The sequence below is a fragment of the Callospermophilus lateralis genome, chromosome 2, assembly GCF_048772815.1.
Source record: "Callospermophilus lateralis isolate mCalLat2 chromosome 2, mCalLat2.hap1, whole genome shotgun sequence".
Lineage (NCBI taxonomy): Eukaryota > Metazoa > Chordata > Mammalia > Rodentia > Sciuridae > Callospermophilus > Callospermophilus lateralis.
Window position 1 is genome coordinate 179,745,618 of NC_135306.1, and position 16,966 is coordinate 179,762,583.

Sequence of the window (16,966 nt, forward strand, 5' to 3'; positions counted from 1 at the left end):
AACCTGCCCCAGCACCTCCCTGCCTGGAGAACAGACCAGGGCAGGGCTTCCCCCAGGAGCAAGCATGATACTCTCCACTCAGGACAGAGGCTGCGTTCCCCACAGCGCCGCCCACCTTCACACCCCAGGTATTCACCTACTAGGGTTCCATCTGGCTGCACAAATGTTGGGTGAGAAAAGAGAGGAAATCAGGAGCATCAGCTCTGCCGAAGCAGCCCTCCTTTTCAGCTTTCATTTACAACTCACCGAGCTGGTGGGCTGGAGCCCTGGGAATGGGGATGGGCAGCCAGAGTCAGAGTTGGAAGTAGCATCTTTAGGGCTGCTGTGATGCTGGGAAGAAAAGGGGCCAGGAGAAACCGCAGTGGGCCACGCAGACTCAGTTCTGGGCTGCCATAGTCTATGGCTCCCAAAGAACAATTGCCTGGTCTCTCAGAGGCGTTCTCATGCTGGAAGATAAGGGAATATGTTCTTGAGGCCCTGAGCCCTTTCACTGTCCCTGCCCCCAGCCTGGGGACCCGAGTACAAGGGCTACAGCTAATTATGAGTCATCATCATCTGTGGCTGTAAGGGTCCTCATGCACCCAAGTCTTCCAGGGTGTCTGTGGCAGAGAAATCTGACCTCAGCCAAGGGTATGGGAAGGGACAGTAAGAATTTCCTCGTTTCTTTCAAACTTGAAACTTAGAATTCTATGCCAGGTATCATTAAAACTTTCCTGGGGGAGGCCTCTGCTGAACTGCTCTAAGTCTTGGTTTCCTGAACCTGTTGAAAGGTGAGACTAGGATTGATTACTTCTGCACACAATCACCAGCTGGAATAAGCTAATGAAGCAACCCTCACAAACCTGAGTGCCAGTTACAGATGCTCCTCAGCTTACCATGAGGTTGTTCCTGATAAGCCCATTGTCCTTTAGCACAACCTGATCTACAGAATGTCCCAGTTTAGCCTAGCCTACCGTGAATGTGCTCAGAACACCTACATGAGCCTACAGCTGGACAAAACATCTAACACAAAGCCTATTTTATAATAAAGTGTTGAAGATCGCGTGCGATTTGTTACCATACAGCACGCTGTAGAGTGTCATTCCTTCACCCTCACGATTATGCAGCTCCTTAGGAGCTTCAACTCGCTGCCACCACCCAGCATCATGATAGAGATTTACCACAAATCAGTAGCCCACGAAAAATACAAACGCAAAACCTGAAAGACAGTTTCTAAAACTGAATGTGCACGTCAACGTCTCACCATCATAAAGTTGTAAAGTCTGGGACTAGCTGTGTTTTTCAGTCAGTCTCTTATCTGCAAACCTCCAGGGAGAAGAGCCCACTGTCTCCTGAGATAGCCTGATTTCCCACCAAAGGCCGGGATCAAAAAAGGCATGCGATCTCCAGCAAGCAAGTCGATTCTGCCTGTCCCCTTGCAATGACTCCAAGCTCATCTTGTGACCTCATAAAAAGGTGCTTAGCTTCTTCAACTGTCAAATAACAAAGCAGACTACAAAATCCCTAAATTCCCTCGGGGATCCCAGAGTCATCATGATTCAAAAGTATGTCTCGGATCACATCTGCCTCTTAAGCAGCTATGCCGCGTAGCAGAGCTGGTTCATCCTAATCTTAAACCCCCAGATCTGTTTCACAAGAGCTGCTTCTAAAGCAGGCCTTCCACACCCCTATCAGAATGTTTGCCCTTCAGAGAGAGCTTCATACTTTTCTGTCTGAAGGTTCCTGCTGGTTCTGAGCATCCTGAATCTGCATTCTGTCATCAATGGAAACTGCTTCTCTCCCAGTTTAAGTTATCTCTACACTGCAGGGGAAAGAGAGGTGTCCTGAACTTTTAACATTCAATTTCTTTTCATGGCCAAATCACGAAAATAGGGAGGATTTCTCCATCAAAGCTAAGAACCAAGGATCAAGGGATAGAGCGCAGTGAAGGGCAGGAGACGGGAGTTCAGTTTTTCCATTTACAACGTGGTCTTGGCCATGGGACCTATAACCTCTCTTGACCTCAGTTGCCTCTTCTGGGAAATGAAGATGATAATAATGCCCACCTCATCATAATAAACACAGCCATTTTCCAGGAGTCCTCCCTACACACCAGGCACTATGCCATCAGCCTGGTAGCATGACCTCATTCATCTTCGCCACATCCTCATAAAGGATTCACTATTTTCACCTTTTGCAGACAAGGAAACTGAGGCCTCAAGAAGTTAAACTGCTCTTCCTAATCCATACAATAGGTCAGTTATGGGGCCGGGGTCAGAACCCCTCCCTCACCTGGCAGTGTCACTGTCAAGGTGAATGAGATCGTGTGGATAAATATTAGCATAGAAGCTGCCACATATGGTCAGTTATTATTTTTATTAATGTCCAGATTGGTCAAATCAGGGCCTCTCTCCTTCCCATTGTTCACCTCTGACCACAAGCTCAGAACAAAACCCCCGCATGTGAAGAATAGAAAAGAAGACGGAGAAGGGCAGGAGAGAGGAATTTCAAAGAGTCATGATGAATCTTTTGTGGGTGGATAAGTGTGTTCATTATCTTGATTATAGTAATGATTTCATGGGCATATGTGATTTGCGAGTTGTCAGAACATAATATTGAATACTTTAAAATATACCAATTGTTGTATGACGGTGATACCTAAAAAAGCAAAACAAACAAACAAACATAAAAGCATGGAGTGGCACAGAGGGACAAGCACAGACTCAGGGACAGGCAGTTACCAGCTGTGTGACCTTGGGAACATTACTGTCTCTCAGCTTCAGTTTCCTCCTTTATAGCCTAGGGGTAATACGAGTACCTCTAACATTAGTATCAAGAGTAAGTATAAAATTAAGAATTTGCATAAGTGCCCAGTATAATATAAGTAAAAACGATTACCCTTATGAAAGCAAGTGCATGGGCAATGTATTATCTGACTGAAGGCTACACTAGGGCTCTAGAATTACTAGTAGGTTGCTATGAGTAATTCAGGGTGGGCTCTTCTGCTTTATAGGCACTGTCTACCCCACCACCAGCCCATACACATGTGTGCACAAGCATGTGCGCTCACACACACGCACATGCACGCACGCACACACACGCACAGACGTGCACCCCTCAGGGCTTCTCCTCAGAGCAGAATGAACCTTGAAATCCCTCCATCCCTGGTTCTGATGTTTTCTACTTACATGGCCCCAGGCAACCCAGTCAGACTAAGAAAAACCACCTCAACAGGGAGGTTGTGACATTCAAAAGAGAAAACAATGTAAAAGTTCAAAAGTACAATTATAATGATCCTTTCAAAGCCCCCAGCGAAAGGATATAACATAGGTGTTCCCTTAAGTGACATGGCTTGGGAGGGTACCGAAATAAACAATTCTTAGAACTGTCACTCATCTTAGTCCGACAGAAATCTGAGTTTAATGACTGATGATCATATCCTGTAAGAGCTCCAAATTTTACACCATCTCCCTCTTTGTCACCTCCAACAGGTATTAGCACCGAATCTGGTCTAACCCTGATTGGTGGTATTGTTTTATTTGTTTTAGGCCAAGTTCTGGATTAGTATCTGCCAAGATGGAATGAGTCCTGGCAGCTCCCTGTGTAGCAGCCACTGCTCACAGGATCATTTCTGGAATCTGAGGAGCTCAGCCCATGCAGATGACCTCAGCAGGCCAGGTCACCCTGTGGCAGTGAAGACGAAGGGGCATACTGCCCAGGTTTCTAGAACTGGACAGACCACCACCAATGCTCAAATCTGATGACTAAAGTGGAGTTAAAGAAGGTCTTCAGAAAGACCCTCAGGAGTCCTGGGTTCCTTTGAAAGTTCCTCCCAGGCGGTTCACATAATAAGCCAGGCAGTGGTCTCTGTCAGAGCCTTGCCTTTCAGAAGTTTCCACAGCAGATGGAGGCACACGGCTTTAAAGGAAAGCCTCTCACATCTGTCTGTGCTCATTATTGGCCCTCTTCTCCGAAATGCTATATGTTATCTTGAGCCTGTTTGTTTTTATCTGTCAGAGTGGTTTATTGTTAAGGAAATATGGTGTCAGCTGTCTCTTCCCCACCATCAAAGCTGCCACATTAAAGTTAATAGTGTTTGACTTGCAGAGATCTCTTACCGAGGTAACCCAAGAAGGCCCCTGCTGGCTGTTATTTTTCCGGCAGTCGAGGCACCAAATGGATGCAATAACTTCATCAATCTTTTCAGGAAGAAGAGAAGGTGGGGGGGAACCCTGCATGACTCTATATAGAAGATGCTCAATAAAGGCCTCCTGGATTCATGAGAATTACTCAACCCTTCCATTTTAGTAGGCTGCTTAAACTAAGTGATCTCGATCCTGAACCTGCCACTCAGGGTCCTGTGGCCTGTGGCTTGTCACTTCCCAAGTCTGAACTTCAGTTGACTTATCTCAGAAAGAAGGGAAATGTCTTTGGAGAATGTCCCTTCCACACGTCTTACAGTGAAGACTGATGTGTAAAAGAAAATAAAAGCAAACTTTTTCTGGCTAAAGCAAGAGAGAGAAGTCCCACCTTCTCAGCACCTCTACCTTCCTCCTTAAGCCCACCTCTTAAACTCCATTCTTCTTCCTCCCTTGGGGTCCTGAGCAAACTCTATGGGCAGCCACACCACCCTTGACTTCCTAGAATAGCATCTGAAATCTACCAGCCCAGATTCTGCTCAGAATCTGGATTCTATATAAAGTAACCTGGGATCAAACCACAGGTGCACCGATTTTAATCTGCATAATAATGGAAGAGCCTCTGCTCAGTGCCATACAAACTTGAAACACTTAGGGCTTTGTTTTATTTTCTGTGTCTTAATCCTCTAATCACTACTCTCAACTGTAAGTTGTCAAATATCCCTTCCAGACTCACGAGTGTATCTCAGGCAACTTCCATCACTTATTGCAAATTAGTTCAACATGTATCAGTCTCAACTCAAATTTTTAAGTCTCATCACCTTCCTCCCCTGCAGAGCAGGCTGGAGCTGGAAGTGCAACTCTTTGGGACACATCCTTACGCGGGTGGGCCACCCTCCTGGGTGGGAAAACTAGTTAGAACTCAAAGCCAACAGAACTGCACAGTCCTGACATGGTACACTCCGGCATCCTTTCCACATCAGCCTGCACATGTGGGGACTGCCCCACGGCTGGGCCCTCTTTGCACCCTGCCACCCACCTCCAGTTCTCTTCTCTGTTCCAGTAGGCCAAGGGACAGATCTGCATGCCCATTGACCAAGCCGATGTAGAACAGAGGAACCAAAACCCCAGTTTTCCTTCCTTGCAAGAAAGAAGCAGTCCTCTCTTCATTCAATTTATCGGGAGAATCACCCCACATACACACACAGACTCATTCCATCTAAGAAAGGGGAAAACCATGAACACTGTTCCCCTAAAAGGCAGCAGCCAAGAGGACACTCCCCTCTTTCCTGTTCAAGTTGTCCTATGCTTTTGTAAATAACCTGTTGGATGAGAGGCGTCTGAGCCCAAAAATAGAGGTGTGGAACAGTGGTAAGGAAGGAAAGGAGCTTTACCTGTCATTGGCTTTCTTCAAATGTTGCATTTACAACTAGGATCATAGTGGTCAAATCCAGTATCAAGAGGGGAAAAAGTCCCACCAAACATCCTGCATTATATAAAAACTAGGATGTCTATTAAAATATATTGTATTTATACACATGGTTGGAGCTTGGATGAGTACCAGCAACAGCACACCTGTGTAAAACTCTAAAGAATCCCAAACCACATGTTTATTTTTATTTTTGGTCCACGTCTCTGAAGGAGAAAAATAATCTAGAGCAAAAGGAACTATTCATTCATTCATTCAGACATTCACTGCTGTCCATGTAACCTTTCTTTAGGGGCTAAATGCTTGAGGGGGACAATTGTGAATGGTCCCTGATCATTATTTCAAAAACCACAGAAATTCACAATGTTTTTACATTACTTTTCAAGAAACTTCTGTACACAATAGCTCATTAGGATTTTCACAACAACCTCCTAAGTGGGGTAAGGTACATATAACCACTATTTAAGACTGAGAAAAAGAAGGTTGTCAAGGTTGACTGACTTGCCTAGTCCTGAGATAGTTGAGTGTGGGCCAATTCCTCATGCCAGGTTCTTTCTCTTTAACCAAACTGTTACCAAATGATTCTGTGACTTTCTTAGATTTTCGAGAATCCTTTCAATTTCAATATTCTGTTTCCTTGTTTTCCAAAGTTTGCTTATCAGATCACTTGTAATGGTTTTGAAAATAGCCACTTGTGCTAGTTTTATGTTCAAAAAAGATGGCTATCATGGACTCTCTGTATTATTTCAAAGTGAACTGAAGTCAGATTTACATCAAAAGTCTGCAGCAGCCTCAATTTTTCAATCAAACCATCCTTTGGTGTAGAAAATTATTTCACTACCCACATCATTTAAGCTATTCTGAAAACCACACTGAAGTTCTTTTTATTAATCTTTTTCCTGCTTCAAATCCTTCCATCAGGCATTTCTGTCAGGCTTCCTGAAGGGCCCCATATGCACACTTCCAACTCAGAAATGTGTTCTTTTTTGGTTCATTGGAATTCTTCAGAATATTTGGCACTGAAACATATTGGCTTTAATTAAAAGGCTATGATTTCTGTGAATTCCCATTAAGCCAGTGAAAGAAATCTGTATTTAAAAAAAAAAAAAAAGTTAACACATTAAGATACAGTTGTACTGAAAAATGGTTCATGTTTTTAAAAACTACTTAAGCAGATGAAAATAAGCTGCCTGTTATAAAAATCTGCTCGTATTTAGTAAAATCCTTCTCTTCTAAGTAGAGGGGTTAGTTTAGTACATATGTGCTTAATTAGCCATGAAAACTCAACTAGACGTGAACCATGCAATCCAACCATCCGCCTGTTGATGTTAAAACATAGATCCTATTAACAGGAATGCAATTTAAACGGTTACAAAGTGATAAAGTACATAACTCTGATCTGATAGAGTTTGAAATATGATACTGCTATATACTAATGACAAATCAGTTTTGAATTATGATTCCAGTAAAGCTTGAAATAACTCAAGCATGTTAATTAGTGATCCACAAACTCAAGAACTTACATGATGTGTTACATTCAGTCACACCTCTTCACCCATGAGCAGAAGCCATAGTCTCTAACATTCAGAGAAAAAAAAAAAAAAAGCCATGCAAATTCTCTTGAATTCCAGGTCCTACATGCCCTAGAAATACCTGACATAATATCCATTCAGCTTAATTATCTTTAAAATGCATTTTAATTCAACGCAGTTTCTCCAAGAACAATATTTAAGAGGACCCATAAAATCCATAAAATAGAGAGAAGTTTACTAGTTACCAAAAAATATACAAAGAAATCTCATTAAATCACTTGTCTTTACATCAGTGGCCCTCAAATGTGGACACACCCACATGGGCAAGGTAAAGCCAGAGATCACAAAGAACTGGGAAGAAAATGCCATTATTACTAGCTTGATTAGAGACAAATGCAAGTTTATGTACTTAGCTTTTTATTATAAAATAGCACCTAACCATTCTCGGAATAGGCTTGTGTCCATCAAGAAGATGTTGATGAACTGCAGACCTTGCTTTGACAATCATTGCTCTCTGTACTTACTACATTAAAGGCAGGATTTCTTTTAGAAGCATTTATAAATCAGATTTTTAAATTCATTATTTTGGAAGGCACACTACATTCCACTCATCTCAATGAGCTATGTCATTTTTTTAAATAACCACAAAGCAGCATGCTGCAACTTCCTTAATCAGGCAAGTGCCAGTTATCTCCCGCCCTTGGAATCAGTTCTTCAGGCCTAGTCCAAATTCTGTTTGCTCCTGTTCAGCAAAGTCCCTTTCGTTATATATTCATTAGAAAAACATAAAGAAAACAAAAGAAACATATTGTAACACCACTCTCCAAATAGTATGTCACCACTGCAAATTTAAGAGAACAGATGGGATTAGTGTGCCCTACTAGGACCTGGTCTTTTGCAAAATGAAAGATCATTGGCCGAACAGTGAGGTCTAGCCAGTGTCCTTAAAATAATTATTTTCTTGGAGGTGGGGGAAGCAGCATATGAACATTGGGAAAATCCTCTCTTCAGCTCACATAAAACAAGCCTGTTAGGTATACAGACTTCCATTCAAAGTACACCAAATGTCACTGTGACTTGACAAGAACAATAAAACTAAGAAAATCAAGAAAGAGATCCTGTCATTGCTGGCTGGCTTCCTAACCAAGTCCATAACCTGCCCATATCCTGATGCACCTACTCAGAACTGCATTATATCCTGCTGGGACCATTGCAATAGCCTCCTGACTGGTCTCTCTGCCCTGAGGCTCTCTTCTTTCACGATGCTAAAGAGTCAGTCTTCTAAAAATCCAGCTCCAATCAAATTACTTCCTGTCAAAAAGCTAGAATCATTGGTTCTTAAGTTCACACTGTTTAGCCTGAGATTTAAGGCCAAGCCTAACTTTTGGTGTCACTTTGCATTTCACCTAAGCAAGGTCCACTCTTTTCTGTACAGATTCCCATACTTTTGCCCTTGTAGACAGTTTCCCACTTGGAGAACCACCCCCTCCATTCTATCTCCTCATCAGCCCTCTAGGTCCAAACCTACCTATATTTAAAGGCCTAGCTGAGAGAAAATCCATATTTCCCATGAAAAATGCAAAGAGCAGTTGCTGATCATCAGCAACAAATGTTGTCTGCTATCCCCATGGCTGCCACTGCCATGTGTCATTTAAGTCTTTAACCTTCAGGAGTAAGCTCTGTGCCTATGGGATTTTAACTGTAACTGTCTTGTGACACTGATTACTTCCTATTTTATTTCAAAGTTATTTGATTATATGTTTCATCTCCCATTATAGATTATGATCTCCTAGAAAAGCTCTTATATCATTCACCTTTATATCCTCCATGTCAAGGGTACAAGGCCTACACAAATATTGAAGGAAAACATTAAGTATTGCATCAAACCACAAGAGGGCACAGTTGAGCTACTCTTACTGTAATCAACCTGCGATTAGCAATAAAGGATTCAGATCTGAGAGGCTTCTGGCCCTGGAAAGTATATTTGCAAACTTGTTTAAAGTAAATATGTACGCATTATATATGATCACAAATGTATTCATGTTAACATGTAAATATGGCTCTAAAATAGTGACTTTTTGAAGTAGTAAAATAAGATACATGGTTCAATTTTGGTAAAATATCTATTCTTCAACATTCATAGAAAAAAGTGCAAAAAAATGTTATCCATTGTTATCTCTTGGGAATGGCATATGTTATCTCTTGGGAGTGGAATACGGATTATTTTCCTTCAATTTTGTATCTTTCTGGATTTTATATAACCAAAACATACTAATTTTGTAATCAGAAAAATAAAGCTACTTACTTTTTAAAAAATCCCTGAGTATCTACTTGATTCTTTTTTGCATCTAATCTCCAATCCCATGTCTGATGTATTTAAAAGTAAATACAATATTTTGGGTATTTTTCTGACAGATTAAAGTAGAGGTTCCCAAACTCTCTTGGTACACAGTGTTTTCAGTATCTCAATAATTTTTTGGTACCCATGGAGTAAAAGAAACATCTAACAGTTCCATTTGTTAAGTACTGAATTTGAAAAAAAAAAAAGAAAAAAAAAGGTCTTTGTGTCCTCACAATCCAGTAACCACTTGAAAATCAAATAAGTTTTTTTAAAATATATTTTATTCCACTCTTAACTAATCACAATTATTTAATGGAATATATGCACTTATTGGGCACTGTGGAATCAGTTTGGAGCCTGCTCTCCTCATTTCCTGTTCCATGTTGATTTTCATGAGGTACTCAAATTTTATCATGCAACCACTGAAAAACCAGCTTCACAAAGATACAACACCATTAAAATGAATGTAGCACATCATCCCAACGGTGACACTATGAACTAACTCAACCTAGTAACTCATGAGGTAACCCATATGAAGATGGCAAATATAGCTGTGTTTTCCCAAAATTTTTAAATATCTCACAGCACTCCTGTGACTATTTCAATGTCCCGAGGTGCCTCCATGCACAGTTTGGGAACATGTGGATTCAAATGATAAAGCTTGTTCCCTGTAAGGCTGGAAAAAAGGGAAATAAAATTTATCAACTGGCTACAATTCAGCTAGCCTTGAAATTATTTCACATCTACTAGCTCAGTCAAAACTATTTTGCTCTCCATGGACCAAATTCTTCTTTCAAAGAGAAAAGAAGGATGGATGGGAAATGGGCTGAGATAAGGACTCTTGACAGTTTTCAAACCTCCTTCTGTTCCCATAAAACCCCCTTTAATCTGTTCTTTCCAACTCAAAACAAAGAACCAGTAGCAGCCCCCAACCTAGCATGTTCCTGAGAAACAGCCAAATTCCTTCTTTGTGGAATCCAGGACTGGTTTTCCAACCAACCTACTGATTTTTCACCTCTGGACCCAAACCTAAGAAGCCCTGCCAAGACCTAGGAAGCATGGAGGGCCCCAACACTGAACTGCTAACCCTTAAGACAGCCCCTTCCCCTTCTAGAGTTGAAAGGGATTTCTCCTGCCAGGAGTCACTAGTTAGTTCCTCCAACAAGACTCCCAATCAAGTACACAACTACTGCTACTCGGTCCACTTAAAATTGGAATTAGAAAGGTTGGGGTTTGTTGGATTTTGTGTTTTGTTTTGTTCTCTGAAGTCTGATGGGCCCAATTACACACTGATTTAGCAAAATGGTGATTTTCTACTATCAACTCAAATGTCATTGAAACAAATCCAAAAGGACTCTCCAACTTGTGTGGAAGGAAGCTCCAAGAAAGGATTCTTAATGAACTTAAGATCTCAGGAAGGTAGAAGCAACCCAAGTGTCCATGGATAGAAGAATGGGTGAACAACCTATGGTATATCCATACAATGGAATGTGATTCAACCTTTGAAAGGAAGAAAATTCTGACATGTTACAACATGGCTAATCTTGAAGACATTATGCTAAGTGAAATAAGCCAGGCACAACAGGAAACATATTGTATGATTCTACTTATATGAGATATCTAGGCTAGTCAGATTCATTCAGAGAAAGAATGGTGGTTGACAGGCACCAGAGGGAGAAGGTGATGGGGACTTACTGTTTAACTGGTCTGGAATGTCATTTTTGCAAAATGAAAGGAGTCCTGGAGTTGGACCTGGTGATGGGGACACATCAACATAAACATACTCAATGTCACTGTCCGCACACCTACAAATGGCTTAAATGGCAAGTTTTATGTATTTTTGCCATGTCTTTTTCAAAGATCACAAGGATGCCTTTCTGATAAGAGCAGGCATTGATGTAAGTGAAATCATGTCATTAAGTGTCACATGGAGAGCTTGCCTTGTCCTAGAGATGAGTCCATTTGGATGATCTAGAGTTAAGTAATATACATAGTGTTTCATAAACAGAAGGACCGGGATCTAAAGGAAACAGCATCCAAACTAGAGCAGCAGTGGAGCTCCAGCAACAGAAATAGGGCCTCCACCTCTTCCGGGCCTTGGAAAGAGGAGCACAATATCCTCAGGAAGAAACAAGTCTCAGTCACACCCCAACCTGCAGGTCCAAGTATGCAATTCTCACTCATATTCCTTTCAACCTTGATTAGTCCCCATCAATCCAAGGCACCATGAAATGGGGCCTAGAGCAGCTGCTGGAAGACATGGACAGATACAAACTAATCTGGTCCCAAAACTAAGTGTCCTCGGCTTAGGTCTTCGTAGGACGTGTCTCTTGACTACTGTGTAGAACTGATGTTGCTGAAGATGACAACCTGCAGATGCAAAGGGTTCCGCTTTTTCTTTACTTGTAGACCTGGTCTGTGGATACATTTCCAAAGTCAGACACAAGAAATGCCTGGGGAGGAATGAACAGGGGCTTCTACAGTCACCTGGGAAGTGCCATATGGTGCATTCTCTCCAAAGGCTCAGAAAAGTTCTGCAGCACAGAAACTGGAATCCCAACCTTATGTGCCAACGTTTTTTTGTTGGTATGTGTCTAGCTCCTCTGCCTCTTAATGTCTATTTAAAAAAAAAAAAAAGACTGTTTTTATATTTTTCAGTTGTAGATAGACACAATACCTTTTATTTTACCCATTTTTATGTGGTGCTAAGGATTGAACTCAGTGTCTCACACATGCTAGGCAAATGCTCTACCACTGAGCTAAAACCCCAGCCCCTTGATGTCTATTTTTTTAAAATATTTTTTTAGTTGTAGATAGACAGAATATTTTTATTTCCATTTTATTTTTTTATGTGGTGCTGAGGATTAAACCCATTCCTCACTCGTGCTAGGCAATGCTCTACCACTGAGCCACAATCCAAGCCCTTGCTGTCAATTCTTTTCAGTACCACCCAATCTTGAAATCTTAAGAGTTTTTTTTTTTGTTGTTGTTGTTGTTGTTGTTTCTCCCTCTCTCAACACATTCTGCCAGTTACCAAGACTGAATTCAGCGGCAGTCTTGTCTCCTGTCCACCCCCTTTTCTCCTGTCTCCTCTGCCATCATGCCGGTTTCAGTTCCCAGGAGTCTCCCCTAGGCTATCCCCGGAGACTCCTCATCAGCTCCATCTCTCAGTCTCTTCCTTCTAATACCAAGGAACCACCATCTGAATATGGCTTCTGTAGCTGCGGACTGGCTTGCCACCACTACACTCAGTCACCTGAAGTGGCTCCCCCGTGCCTACTGGATAAAAAAGCCAGACTTCACCTCCCATGCAAGATTCTTCATATCCTCCCTCCAACCTGTTGTCCCAGCTTCATTTCCCATCACAGAGAACCTAATGCTCTAGTCAGCTCAGCTACTTTCCACTCTCCAAACAGGCCTCAAGGCTCCCAGTTGCCAAGCACTTGCTCATCCTCAATGAAGTTGAACTCCCCTCTTTCTTTTTTCCCCTTCTTCTTATTTACCAAGCTTCAAAGTTTGCCTCAAATGCTTTTTTTTTTTTTTTTTTGTACCGGGAATTAAACCCAGTGCTACTTAACCACTGAGCCACATTCCTAGCCCTTTTTAAAATCTTATTTAGAAACAGGGTCACATTGGGTTGCTTAGGGCATTACTAAGCTGAGGCTGGGTTTGAACTCATGATTCTCCTGCCTCAGTCTCCTGAGCCACTGGGATTACAGGTATGCACCACCATGCACCAGACTCAAATGCTAATTCATAAAGCGATTGAGCTTTTCTTTGAATTCCTCAGAGTACTTTGATAGTAGGAATCACATGATTCTTCATAAAATCAGCTTTGATTAGTGTCAAGGGTTTCAATACAGTTGGTTGTTTATTAATGTCACGAAAGTATTATAGCCTTGAATATCAACCTGCCTTGTATCTGTAGTTTATGTGAGGATTTAACACAATGCTTTATAAATAAGAATCATTCCATACATATCTGTTGAATTAAGAAATAACATTTAGCCCTGTGTATACACCATCAAATGCCCGAACTTCAATTATATTCTCATGACAGTGATAGTCAATTTTCTCTTTCTTGCATCCCAGATCCTTTTTACTAATGATTTTTGTCTTATACACAGATTATAATATGTACACATAGGTGGCACCTCATTTTATATATATTTATTTTAAATTAAACTGTATAGTATTTCTTATTATTAAGTGAACTACTGAGAATAGAAGGCTGTTTTGATAAATATAAAATATAAAGTAGAGGGTTGGGAGTGGAATTTGCAGCCACTCCTATATTGTAATATTTATTATTTCTGACATGGTTTCATACAACAGAGAAAGATCCTAATTCACAGAGAAACATCAAAAGTATGCATTTTATGTTAGTACATTGGCAAGGCAATGAATTTCAGAGCAGGTACCAGGGATGGAACTCAGGAGCACTTGACCACTGAATCATATCTCCAGCCCTATTCTGTATTTTATTTAGAGACAGGGTCTCACTGAGTTGCTTAGTGCCTTGCTTTGGCTGAGGCTGGCTTTGAACTCGTGATCTTCCTGCCTCAGCCTCCCAAGCTGCTGGAATTACAGACATGTGCCAACACACCCGGCTCATTTATTTTAAGCTCAAGTATGACAAGTTATATCAGTGACACCTAAGAAATGCCATTAGTAGTAATTAAAAACACAGGTTCTGATTTGAATCCTGGCTCCACTATTTGACAGCACAAATCTTCAGCAAGTTATTCAGCCTCAGTTTCTTCATCTGTGAATTGGAAGTGATAATGGTGCTTCCCTGATAAGGTAGAAGAACAAGATTGGTGGCATAAGTGGTTGACTCAGTGGTCTTCATTCTACCAAAATGCTGTCTATAATGCATAGGGGAGAACATTCATTCACTACCATCCATGCAGACTCTGACCATGGAGCCTTTGAGAACTAGCTCCGTGTGGTCTTGAAGAAAGGCAAACAGGACACTTCACTCCAGTATTGTTCTGAGGTCCTCAACAACCATCAACTCCCAAGGAACCACAGGAAAATTCAAAACTTTTCTGTCCCCACCCCAGGCTCTTCCTCAGAGGCTTCCTCTGAGGCATGGCTCTAAGGAATCACACAGGAGTCCACGGGAATCCATGGCCTTGCCTGCAAGCAGTCCAGAGAGCAGTCTGGTGGAAAGCCCTCGACTTGAGCAGCTTGTCACTCCCATAATTATTCCCTGTCCTTGGAGGCCAACATAAACAGAGCATCTTTCTCAAGCAGCTCCCCCAATGCACAAACCTTAGAACTTCACTCAGGCAGCCAAGCACTAGAAGGTGCTAAAGGGTCAGAGGGTTTGTGTGGCCAGCAGTCCAGTCCCCAAGGGACAGTCCCAGTTGCTTTCTGGTTCAAAATCCCCACCCAACAGATATTGCCTGCGCTCCAACTGTCTCCACGGCCTAATTCCTGGAACTGGCCTGGACGCTGTGGGTAGGACCCTAAGATGGGCCAGCAGATCAGAGAGCAATCTCATGCCCAAGGCAGGGGGTAGGGCATGGGGGAACTAAAGATGGTTCCTCAAGGGTCACATTTGATTTTGTGAACTTTATTATTATTATTTTAGTGTTTACTGAAATGCTAGTCCTGGTAGACACTGGCAGTGTGGAAGAGCTGGTACGGTTCTAGAAAACAATAGCAAGAAAAACAGTAAGACCCCTATTCTCCTGGAGCTTATGTTTTCGAGGGGATGGGACAATGACAATAATTAAACCAAGGTTATCTCCAATCATGGCTGGTGCTTTGAAGAAAATAAAACACTGTCATTGCATAGATGTCAGGGAAGTTGACATTTGAGCTGAGATCTGAATATGGAGGAGGAAGCAATTCAAAGGCAAGGGAAAAGCATTCTAGACAAAGGGAACAGAAGCACAAGATCCTGAGATCTCAGCTAAACCTGATTAAGGGTTTAAATAGGTTTTCATGAAAACTTTATGTTCCCAAAATTCTAGTACAAGGTAGAGTAAGAGTAATTTTTTTTTAAGATTGTAAAGATCAAAGGGCTAAGAAATCAAAGAAATTTCCCCTTGGCTTTAGACAAAGATGCAATAAGAATGTGCGTGAATATATATTTACATGTCTCATAAGGGTCTTTTTAGAAAGCCTTTCATGTCTTTTATCCTTTAAACTTTTATAATATAGGTTGAAAGCCTGATACAATCTTAAACTTCCAGTTCATGTATTGAGATCTTTTCCTTAGAACTAATGAACACTTCCCCTGTGGGGTGTAATTTACCTCCCTTGTTCCAGAATGAGAATGCGGTGTACTTCTAATTGCAACTATGTAAAAATATGTGTGCCCATGGATTAAGGAGGTGGGAGTATAGGAAGGAGCCGCAGTTGTTTTTCTATATTCCGTTTTTTTGTGTGTGATTAAAACTGGGAAGAAAAGAATACATTGTGCACAACTGTGCAGTCTCCTTGTCCTCGATTTTAATAAATGTGTTTTTAACTGCTATTTATATCCCATTTCTAACATCACTACAACCTACATCCTCTCCAGGCTACAATTAAACTTGAAAAGTGCACGAGGCTTTACAAGCCTTTGTACAGGGAATGCGTCTGCGCACGTACGGCCCACGTGCACCCTTTTTTCTCTCTACGGACAGAAGTTCTTGGGGATCCTTCAGGCCCCTGGCCATATTTCTCCCCAGGCTCTTATTAAAACCAGGTGCACGGAAGGCCGGCCTTTCTAGGGACAGAAAAGCCTCCTGTTGACCCAAAGCTCCCCCTTCCGGTGTGTTTTCTAGAGGCAAAGGAGAAAGTGGGCAGCTCCCCAGGCCCAGGCTGTGTAAGGCCTAAAAGGGCACCAAGTGAGGCTGGGGACAAGGGACACTTCCGCCCTCTGTCATGCAGGAGCGGTGTCCACACACACTGCGCGACCTCCCACCACCACCACCTCCGCCCCAAGACCACAGCTCTTTCCAGATCCGAAAATGGGGTGGGCTGGGGAGGCGCAAGGTCGCCTCCGATCTGAACTTGAAACCTGGCGGCTCTGACACTGCAGCCTGCGCCCCAGGCACGTGGGGTCCCAGTAGGAGCCCCGATTTCTGGCAATCGCCCCGCGGGCTGGTGCCAGGTTCCAGAAAGCCTGGGGGCCCAGCAGCGCTTACCCTCAGCGGCCCAAGTCGCTCGCGCCTCCGGGGACAGGGCGGGCCGGTAGGGTCAGGTCGCGAGTGACGTGGCGTTCCTGGCAGCCCAGCGCTCTGCGCGGCCGAAGCTCCCCGTCTGTCGCGCGCCCCCGAACTCGGATCTCGGGAGCTGGGCGGGGGCGCCTGGCGCAGAGCCCAGGGAGCTTCGTTATCCGCGACCTTTGATCCCGGAGACCAGCACTCCTCTCTGCAACCGGTGGCCTGAAGGGGCAGAAGTGGTTGGACTATTTTGCAGCAAGAACTGCGCCCCCTGAATTCATGACAGCTGAAAACGCACTCCCCCCACCCCCACACCCCCATGGGCTGAACCCGAACTCTCTAGGTTGAGGGTTCTGCCTATGTGTTTGGGTCAAAGATTTGAG

The 16,966-nt window shown here is 42.7% G+C and overlaps 1 protein-coding gene across 2 annotated transcripts in view; it reads right to left on the reverse strand.

Moving 5' to 3' along the window:
* LOC143391573 (uncharacterized) overlaps positions 1-16,633 on the reverse strand; it is a 171,561-nt gene extending 154,928 nt beyond the window's left edge. The window contains exon 1 of one of the 2 annotated variants that reach the window (XM_076844309.2): positions 16,566-16,633. The gene's annotated coding sequence lies outside the window, so the exon portion shown is untranslated. The remainder of the gene's footprint in view (positions 1-16,565) is intronic. The other variant, XM_076844308.2, reaches the window with a different exon arrangement.
* Between the last annotated feature and the right edge of the window lie 333 nt (positions 16,634-16,966).